General features: G+C 35.1%; 2 pseudogenes; both read left to right on the top strand.

Moving 5' to 3' along the window:
- The window catches only part of LOC141846994 (transcription factor HBP-1b(c38)-like), a 10,199-nt pseudogene extending 9,801 nt beyond the window's left edge, over positions 1 to 398 (top strand).
- Positions 399 to 1,600: 1,202 nt separating this feature from the next.
- Positions 1,601 to 5,039, top strand: LOC141846993 (uncharacterized; annotated as a pseudogene).
- The last annotated feature ends 5,892 nt before the right edge of the window (positions 5,040 to 10,931 follow it).

The raw sequence follows: 10,931 nt of genomic DNA, 5'->3' as shown, positions 1-10,931 counted from the left end.
ATTGCCCATGTTGCTTCTTATCTTTCATGAATGCTAGTTCTTGCACTTGCTGAACTTTGTATCGTAACTCAGCAACTTTACATTTCAGGCTGATCTTTTGCAGCAGCAGACTTTGCAGCAACTGCATCGAATCCTCACCACTGCACAGGCAGCCCGATCGAGCGCTACTAACCATCAGCGACTACTTCGAGCTCTCAGCTTCGTTATGGTTGGCACGCCCGGCCGAGAGATTAGCTGCGAGCTCGCGCGCGGTGGCCATGATGAATCATGGGATAGTGTTAAGATCGAGCAAATGAGCTCCAACGAGAGTATTGAGACATTTTTATGTTGTTTCTATTAATTTGTATATGCAGCTTGTAGCTTTCCAGTTTTCACTGTTAGCTTACTTCAATGGTTAGCAACTGATGAGGGTTAAAACAAAAGACATATTGTTTACTTTACTTTGGGCTTTTATATTTGATTTAATTAGTTAAATTATGACATAAATCATATTATTTATGTTTGTATAAAACTACCTACAATAATATAAAAATCTTATGTATATGTATTAAAGATTATATAACGTTTTAGAAAATTGTATAATATTAAAAGTATATATAGAAAATGTTTAAATTACTGTCAATCATTTTTGTATTTGGATTTTATATTTCAATTCAAATTATTTGTTGTTGTGGATATTGTTCGTTGTTACTTTTCTTGCTTGAAAATTAAATTAATATTTTTTAAAAAAAATTGACTATTTTTTAAATAGGAAGTAGGGATGGCAATTAGACCCGGACCCGATGGAGAATCCGTTCCCCGAACCCATTTTGACCGGGGAATCTCCGAATCCGAGAAAGCGAGGATGGGGATGGGGAATCCCCGAATCTCGGAAAGCGGGGATGGGTCGGGGATGGTATTCCAAATATTCCCGTCCCCATCCCCGAACCCGACGGGGAATATTATTTTAGAGATAATGTTTTGTTTTAGAGTTTAATGTTTGATTTTATAATATTATTTTGTAAAGATTTTATAATATATATATATTTATTTAAATTAATATTTAAAAAAAAACAAGATGGGGATGGAGATGCATGGGGATGGGGATGGGTATTGGTATGGGGATACCAATGGAAATACTCGCGGGGAAAATCATTAAAGTTATGGGGACGGGGATGGTATTTAAATTATGAATGGGGATGAGGATGGTATATGGGTTTGGGTTTCGGGGACGGGGATGGAGAAGGCTTCCCCGCGAACCCCGAATCCGTTGCCATCCCTAATAGGAAGTACAAGTTATCAAGAATATTTTGATATTAATAAGATTTTAAGACCATTTTGAAAAAGCGGTTTAGTTCATTGATGGAGCCAAGTGTGAATTCTGGCGCTGCACTACGGCGGCCACCTCCGATTCGAGTTCTCCGCAGCTCAAGCTCGCCGATTTCCTAATCCTTCTCCATGGAATCCCGGCAGCACCCAGTCGTTCAATTCCTCTCTCGCTCTCTCTCTTTTTTTTTTTCTTTGTTAATTCGTACTTCATGACCTACTTTTGTTTACTTCTGGTGGAATGGCGGTTTTGATCGCAGCTCGCAGGGGGTCAGGCGAGGATGGGAAGCTTGGTATGGGGGACTGGGAAGAGAAGGATGGGCTTATAGGATCCAGCTCCTCGAGCCCAAGAACGTCGTAGCCGTCGTCGCCGGCAGTCGGAACTCGGAACTCCCTCGCGATCGGCGGCAACGGCCAAATCTCTACTTTCCTCTCCAGCTGCCCAAAATTTCCATCTTGTCTCTAAGTTTCTGTTTACAAAAGAAACAATGGACCTTTTGGGGGTTTGGGTTTTTTTCCCAGCTGTATACATGGGGATGGAACCAAAGGGGAACTCTGGGCCATCCGCCGGAGACGAAGACGGAGAGCATCCCGAGCCTCGTTGATTCCCTCTCCGGTGTCAAGATAGTTCTGGTATTGTGTGATTGGGAAAGGATTCTATGCGTTCGTTTCATGCATTGAACTTGTTCGACGGAATGCTCTTTGTTCCTCATTGGTTTTGTCTATCGGCTCTTTCTTTCAGGCCGCAATTGGTGGTTGACTTTGCTTCGCCGTGGACAACCAGGGCCAGGATTATGCTTGGGGTATGCAAAAAATGGAAAAGCTTTTGTGTTAGAAATTGTGTTCAGAAGCTTTAGCTAGTATAAGGCGGAGTGTTAGACCATTAACTGTGATTTTCTGTCGAAAACGACTTCCTGACCTTCGGAAACTCAATTACAGTTGCTACAATTAGCGTCTTGCCTATCAAATCAGCTATTTTGAATTAAACCTCTTAGAGAGTAATAATTTGGATAATTACTAGTTGATAAAGCTTCCTAGAACCCATTGGAATAAAACGAAAACTTCACCATGTTCTCCATAATTTGTTAGTTCTAAAGACCTTGTTCAGGTAGGGCATCTCTTGTGCTTCAAGGTTAGCTTTATACCCTAAAAATACAATGTATAATAGCTTGTGAAGCTATTATATAGATGACTATTAGATGGTTTCTGGATTTCCAAATTCAAGCATGTACATAAAATTTCTAGTGACTTGATTGATGCATTCAACTCATCCTTTTAGTTTAATGTTTTTTTTTCAGTGAATTTGTACTTAGTCATGTCTCTGTAATGTAATCATATTGGAGTAAGGTTGAGCCTTCAAATAATTCAAAGTTAAAAAGAAACTTACAGGGGCAAGTCCTAAGTTTGCATATTGAATTAGTTTAGTTGGGATTAACTACACTGCTCTTATACGGTCATTGATTCTCTATAAGTCTATATTGGTAACAACATAACCTTAATAGATATATCTATGTTCCGAAGGTTGTCCACATAGTTTTCTGTTAGATGTCAGAGCCTAACACAACCCTCCACCTTTTCTTCTGGGTTTGGGATAAGCTGAATACTCCAAGCATGCATATATAAATTTGACCAGCTAATTTTAATTGTACCACCTTTTAATTTGACCAGCTTATAATGATTGAAGCTTCTTCATCAGCACATTAACCATAACACATTTGATTAATGTCAAATCCAACCCTGGAAGATATTTAACTCTTAAAAAAATATAGATACAGAAAGTAACTAGCCTGCATTGGTAATGTCAAGCATAGCTCACCTTTTCCTATTGAAGAAGATGAAAAATCAGATAAAAGTAACTTACTGGAGATTGATAGACCTAAAGTAGATAAAAGTGATCAAATGGTACAAAAATGAGCGCAAGTTCTTCTCCTTGTACCAGAAACTTAGCTGTAATGATAACATATCTAAGTTTATTGTGTAACAGATAAAGTCTGTCATATCAAATTCAACAAAGTGACATCTTACTTTGTTCTCAAATAAAAAACTGCAGACGTTCAAAAGAATATCTATTTTGTCAAGTTTTGCTAAGTGCTAAGAGCTGCAAATCTGATGGCAGCCTGATTTTCAAGTTCATGCGCATTTGACTGTCTGGCTTGCAATTTATGCACATTTAACTGCGCTCGTGTCTTGTCGACTTTATGCACATTTTATTCTCTAGCTTGCAGATTCCCAAGTGCCTGGCTGATTATGGTGTTGTGTTTTACAGTTATTTGCTTTTCTCTTACTAGGTAGACATTGCTGGTGGTGGTTGGCATTCAGCTGCACTAACAGATGATGGGGTGGTAAATCATTATGTTTTTCATGAGTCCAGTCATGCATGATTTTACCCAAAACTAAGAGTATTTGCATTTCCTTAGTCCAATCATGCCGGTGTACATTCATTACAGAGGTAGTCAAGGAAATTTCCTTTAGTATGGGAATCAAATTTTATGATCATGATCATACCTTGAGCTCAAATTTAAAATAATTTGTTCGACGCTGTAGCATTGGAGGATAGTAACTTTTATCATTCAAGTTTCTTTGTGTGGAAGTGACAACTGAACATTTGAGACTGGATATCAGTGACCGAACATTCCTCAGTCATTGAAACGGGGATGTTAGCTTTTTACAAATCATCCAAATTATTCAACTTTCTGAAGCAGTTTGATCAAGGATATGATCATAGGTATTTAAGATCTGATGGATATAAATGTTTGCAAAACATTCATGGTCTATCAGCATGATATTCCTTCAACTAGTACAGATCTCAGGATGTTCTTCTGTGCCACTCTATTCATATACTACTGCCAGTTAATGTTTTTCTTTAGGAACTTGGGGTCATGCCATTCGTTCCAGTGATTCAGTTGTTTTCTTTCATTGAATTGTCATCAAAGAAATACAAGAAAACTTTATTCGTTTACTTCACTAGATATTAAATTTCGCTTTATTTGAAGCCTGTGAATCTGTTTTTCTAGGGAAGGAAGCAATTCACTGCTATAGGACTTTGTAAATGAATTAACTGTAAGAGGAATGAGTTTTCATGACAGTTATTTGCATTTGATTTGAACCATCAAGTGCACCGCTCAGAAAAAAAAAAACAGCAATACTATATGTGCACCGATCCAAAGAAGCTCTCTTATGCACTGATGCAAACCAGCAAGACCGCATGTTCATCCAGGAGGAAAGCTTCAACCTCCTTCAACAGAGCAGAATGCAATGCATCCATTTGGGAGTATTGCAAGTAAGAATCCAGACGTTACACAGAAGGGAAGCAGGGACTTTGGCCCTCATTGTGTTCAGAGACAACAGGTGGCAGGGAGATCAGGCAATTATAGCAACTATGGAAGTCGACCTAACTATTGGTGACTTCTATTCGGCCGTGTTCGTTTTGACGCTGAGATTAGTATTGTCAAATTGGCAAGGTGAACGCCTGGGGAAGAGGAGAGCATGGTCCGTGGGGGTTTGGAGATGAGAAGAGTAGCAAACGTTATTCAGGTAAATTGGCTCTCCAAAAAGGAAAACAAAAATATAATGTAGTAACTTGTGCCTCTATACATCGGCCAATCATATCTAACAAGCTGACTAATTTGTGTTTGTTCTTGTTGATTTCAGGTATCTTGTTGAGACACTCATTCAGTTGCATTGACTATCGATGGACGAATTTTCTCGGTACATGTAAGATCTTAGAATTCTGAGGTGCATTTTGCGAACAAGATCAATTGTGAAGTTGTTTCATGTCTAACACATTGTGACAAGAGTTATGAAAACTTGCTAAGTCACAAATATAGTTTGGAAGAGGAGACCATGGGCGCGCTTCGGGTATGGGAAGAAGGTTACAACTGGCCATCCGACAATGGTGCAATCACATGTAATGATGAACTCGAAGAGTCCCGTTCAAGTTCAAGCTAGCAAACAGATCAAAATGAAACTTAGTACAAAATGTAGTGCATGATCTATGACTTGATGACAAGATAAACAATTTGGATGACTAACTACATCATTGTCAGTAGAGTTTCATGTAGGGGTAAAATTTATACAGTCAATTTATGACAAATATGATTTAATAATGATAAACACATCAATGTAAAATTCTAATTAGGAAAAAAATAAATTGTTTTTGCCAAAGATTATTGCTTTATGATAATTAATTAAGTCATCATTTTCTACCATTAATTGTCTAGAAAAATTTATAAAACGATATAGAATTTGATTCAATATGGATGTATCTGAAATGGATTGAGTATTTAATTAAAATCGAATTAAATTAATAAAATAAAATTGAATTAAATTTTTTTAAACTAACTAAATCAATCAAATTTTTAAATAAAAATTAAAAATTTTGAATTGATAAAATATTAATTAATTCAATTGAAAATCAAATTAATTAAAATAATTAATTTTTTTTAACTATATAGGAGATTTATAATTAATTAGTGCTTTATAAATTGAATTTATGGATTATTTTTTATTTTAATTAATTTAATTTAATAATCAAATAAAGAATTTTAAAAAAATTTAAAATTCAAATCGAAGTAATCAAATTAATTGACTTTTTAAAAATAAAATTAAAATTCTAATATAATTAAATTAAAATTTAAAATTGGAACGATTCCATTGATTTATTAGATAATTTAAAATTTTTACTTACCTTAGACCCACAAAAAAAATCCATTAACAAAAGGGTAAACAATTGCGTTAGAATTATATATACTATGCAGTATTACCGTTTCAGTTGCAACGTGGTCCACCATTATCGATATTAATAAGATTAAGTATTCAATTAAAATTAAATTAAATTAAATTAATCAAAATTTAATCGAATTAAATTTTTTAAAATTAAATTATAAAATAAAAATTAAATAAATCAAACTGATTAATTTATTTTTAATTAAATTAATTAAAATAATTAAAATTTTTAAATATTATTAAAAAAATTATCAATTAATTAAATATTTATAAATTTACTTATTTAAAAATTTAAAAATTATTTTTTTATTTTAATTAATTCAGTTTATTTAATTTAATTAAATAAAAATTTTCAAAATCAAAATGGAATTGAATTAATTAAATTTTTTTAAAAAAATAATTAAAATTTAAAAATAATCAAATTAAAAATTTAAATTCAATCCGATTTAATTAAATTTTTTCTCACCCTAATTATTAATGTCAGATATCAAGCCTTAGATGGATCGTTGACCGATAATAAGAGCGCCTTACACGGACTTGCCTTTCTCGGGTAATAATATACAGTCGCATGTACATATTGCGGATATTTTAGTCGAGTATGCTTTGCTTTGTTCTTCAAATAGTTCGTACAAATTTGAACAACGAAGACTCAAAGAAAGGCCTCATGTTTGCCATCCTTTCTTCGATCGCTTCGATTTCCAAGGTGAAGTGGATGTTCCTGTTGATATCCGCTTTTGGAGTGCGCAACTCTCGCTATAGTACCTCGCGGGAGCTAGCTTGGATGAGGGTGAAGATGGGGGGTTCCTGCAAGCACAGAACACGTGAGCTGGAAGGTCAGGGGTTTCCCCAGCGCGATCACTCCGATGCCTAAGTTAGCTGCTGAGAAAGAAGAAGGAAATCGAGAGTAAAGAGAGGGTATGAAATTGCTATTACGTGCATACCTTCCTCAGCGTGAAGCTAACCTTTTATGTAAGTTGAAGGCGTTGTGTCACATCATGGATGTGATTGAGGTCTCATCACCGTTATGAATGTGGCAGGAGACATGGTAGAGTCAGCGGATGTGTCCTATCGCTGACTTGCATTAAAGAGGGAGTCACGTCAGGCACGTGCTCTGTCATGATGAGTTGCGGAGGAGCCTAGAGAACATTCACAATCAATGATGGGGGAGTGACCCTTGGAAAATGGAGAAACCCACACGGGACTGCTTCGGATTGGGGACCGCTTCGGATAGAGAGCTGCTTTTCCCCCTCCCATCTGACAGCCTCCCCTCCCACCTCCTCTCTCTCTCCGTCTCAAATGACACTTTTATCCCCTTCTCTCTTTTTTTTTTTTTCTAAATTTTCATTTAGTTTTATTTTTAATTAATTTTATTTAAAAATCATATTTTGCTGGATTCCGCAAAAATAAAATATCTATATTTTTAATTTTATTATTTAATTAATTTAATTTATTATTTTTTCATCAATATGATTTTTTTTCATTTTTTTAAATTTTATTTAGTTTTATTTTTTAATCAATTTTGTTTATTATTTTTTATCAATATTTTATTTTTAGAATTTTATATAAATTTTATTTAGTTTTATTTTTTAATTAATTTTGTTTATTATATTTTTCAATTTTAACATGTGTCAAGGGTTGGAAGAAGGATAATTTAAAGTGATAAGAGATTTTGACATGTGTCAAGAGTTGGAAAAAAGGTATTTTAAAGGGACGAGAGATTTTGACATATATCAAGAGTTGGAAGGAAGGTAATTTAAAAGGACGCGAGATTTTGACAGGTGTCAATGGTTGGAGAATGAGTAATTTAAAGAGGGTGAGAGATTTTGACATGTATTATATGTCAAGAGTTGGAGGGAGGGATGATTTAAAGGAAAAGAAGGTTCTGACATATGTTAAGAGTTGGATGAAGATAATTTAAATGTCGAATTAGGAAGGTAATTAAAAAAAATGAAAGATTCTGACATAGTTAAAAATTATATAAAATTTTAAAAAAAATAATAAACAAAATAATAAACAAAATTTATTAAAGAAATAAAACTAAATAAAAATTTAAAAATAATAAACAAAATTAATTTAAAAATAAAACTAAATAAAATTAAAAATATATATATATAAGTATTAATGAAAAATAATAAACAAAATTAATTTAAAAAATAAAGCTAAATAAAAATTAATTAAAATTAAATATATATATAAGTAAAATAAAATAAAAATAAAGAAAAAGGGCAAAAACGTCATTTGAATGGGGGAGAGAGAGAGAGGGGAGTGGGGTGCGGTGTCAGAGGCGGGCAAAAGCAATTTACCTTCGGATAAGACCTGACAGAACTTGCGTCCAAATGGGAGGAATCGACTCGGAGCCGAAGTGCGGGAGGAGAGAAGCCGTGGGGCCTTGTGTCTGTCCGCGTGGAGGGAGTCGGCTTGGAGCCGAAGTGATGGCGAGGAGGGAGGCTGTGGAGCTTTGCAAATAGGATCCGGACTTGGGGTGTGAAGTGCCGGAACAGACCAACCCTTTCCCTTGCGACCATAACAGTGGACATTGGCGATTACTCCCCTTTCGGTTCCTTCTGCTCCTGATCTTTGTGTTTGTTGATTAGCTTCGTATTTCTTCTACGAACTGGGAGCGATGAGCACGATCTTGCCATTTAATTTGTCGCGTTTATTTGGCTATGGCTGTTTTAATCCCCAAAAATGATTTTTTCTGTTATGTTTTCTGGAAACAGTTGGGAGCTCGATTCTATGCAGTTGTTCTGCTACCTATGAAGCTTTTACTGGTAACTTCGTTGCTTCCTCTTCTGTATGAGTGATCGGCTTCCTTTCTTCGATCCATTGGATTTAGGAGGTATACGGACACTAGCGATTACTACGCTTTCCAATTCCATGTCTTCTTCCCTTAGGGAGCTCTGTTTTTTTAAGGATCGTTATTGATTAACTTCGCTATTTCTTCTTCAAATTGAGAGCGATGAGCACGATATTACCATTTTTGTCGCATTTACTTTGCTATGGCTGTATCATCTGAAAATTTTGGATTTTATGTTCGTTGATTGTCTTAAATCTATTCGTTCATTCCCCTATGTATGAATTTTATCAGTAATGATCTTCGTTTTTTCGTCTCTTGACATGTCTATTGTCTACTTTGCGCTTGTCCACTTTATAGGATCGCCTTCATTTCTTAGGTAATTTGTATGCTTACTTCCCCTTTCCGTTCCTGATCTGATCTTTGTGTTTGAACATTGTGGGTTAATTAACTTCTTTATTGCTTCTCCAAATTGAGAGAGATAAGGACGATCTTGAAATTTTTGTCCCGTTTATTTAGTTGTATCCGTTGATTTTGTTTTTGTTTTTTTTTTTTTGATTGTTTTCTCGAAGAAATTTGGATTTTCTATAATGTGTTTTGGAAAACGTTGGTAGTTTTAATAATATTTTTACATTCCCTCCTAAGAACCTTATATTGACAATGACGATCGCCATCCTTTTTCGACCCCTCTATTTCTAAGAAAATATACATTGGTGACTACCTCCCTTTTATTTCTTTCTGCGCCTGATACTTGTGTTTGTTCTAATCCATTTTGCGACCAACTTCTATAATTCTTCTCCAATTGATAGTGATGAGGATGATCTTCCCATTTGTGTCCTATTTATTTGGTTATGCTCTTTGATTTTACTTATTGGCTGTCTGTCTGAGAAATTTGGGTTTTCTATTATGCTTCTTTGAAAAAGTTGGTAGTTTTGACTCAGTTCTTTCATTCCCCAACCTATGAACCTTGTATTGGTAAGGTTCTCCCCTTTTTGCTTCTTGATCTGTTGATAACATGTATCAGATGGAGAAACAAGGAAAATATGGCTTTTACCATATATGCATTATTTGATCACATTGTAGTGGAGAAGAATCAAACATTATATGTTTATTTAGTTCTTTTTTGTTGCAGATTAACAAGTAACCTTGGAAGGCAAAACGAAAATGTCCTCTGCAGAATCATCCAGGGAGGATAATGTATACTTGGCTAAATTGGCCGAACAAGCTGAGCGATATGAAGAAATGGTGGAATTCATGGAGAAGGTAGTGAAGACTCTAGGATCCGAGGAATTGACAGTTGAAGAGCGCAACCTCCTCTCTGTGACTTACAAGAATGTCATCGGTGCTCATAGGGCTTCTTGGCGCATCACCTCGTCAATCGAACAGAAGGAGGAGAGCCGTGGTAATGAGAACCATGTCAAGGTGATCAAGGAATACCGAAGCAAGAGCGAGGTTGAGCTCACCAAGATCTGTGATGGAATTCTGAAGTTGCTTTATTCTCAACTCGTCCCATCTGCCACATCCGCAGATTCGAAGGTGTTTTATCTGAAGATGAGGGGTGACTACGGTTAGTGAGAGTCCTAGAGCCAATCATATGATGATTGTTGTATGGACTCGTTGTATCATATTTCTATTTATAAAGGCATTTCATTTTAATTATTATACTTACTTGTATTGGTGCCAAATAACTAAGTATAGTAACGTCCTTGAGTGGTAGGTTCATATCTATATCAATCGATTGGTAGAATCGATAGTGAGATGATATAGAGAACACTGCTCTAAAATATTCCTAGTCAAGTATTAACATTCAAGGACAATGTTAATACGCTGAGACTAGCATGTAAGTCAACATGATGACTTGATCTCACAAGTCATGGATATGAGATATCAAGTTGACACATGGGTATGCATTGGAGAATGTATACTGAATGACCCGCCATGAGAAAGTATCATGGATCGTTATATGTGTAATACCCGAAATTTCATTTCTGGATATTTATGTATATGATTATTTATGATAAGAAGGAATAAATATTTAGGCAAAAAGGAATGACCTAAAATGTTTCTTTAATGGGTTAAATTATGAAGGCTTTGCTATAAAAAGAAA

This window comes from Curcuma longa, chromosome 16, assembly GCF_044706935.1.
Source record: "Curcuma longa cultivar G26 ecotype Majalengka, Jawa Barat chromosome 16, ITB_CL_G26_1.1, whole genome shotgun sequence".
NCBI classification, from domain to species: Eukaryota; Viridiplantae; Streptophyta; class Magnoliopsida; order Zingiberales; family Zingiberaceae; genus Curcuma; species Curcuma longa.
This window is presented reverse-complemented; position numbering and strand designations above follow the sequence as displayed.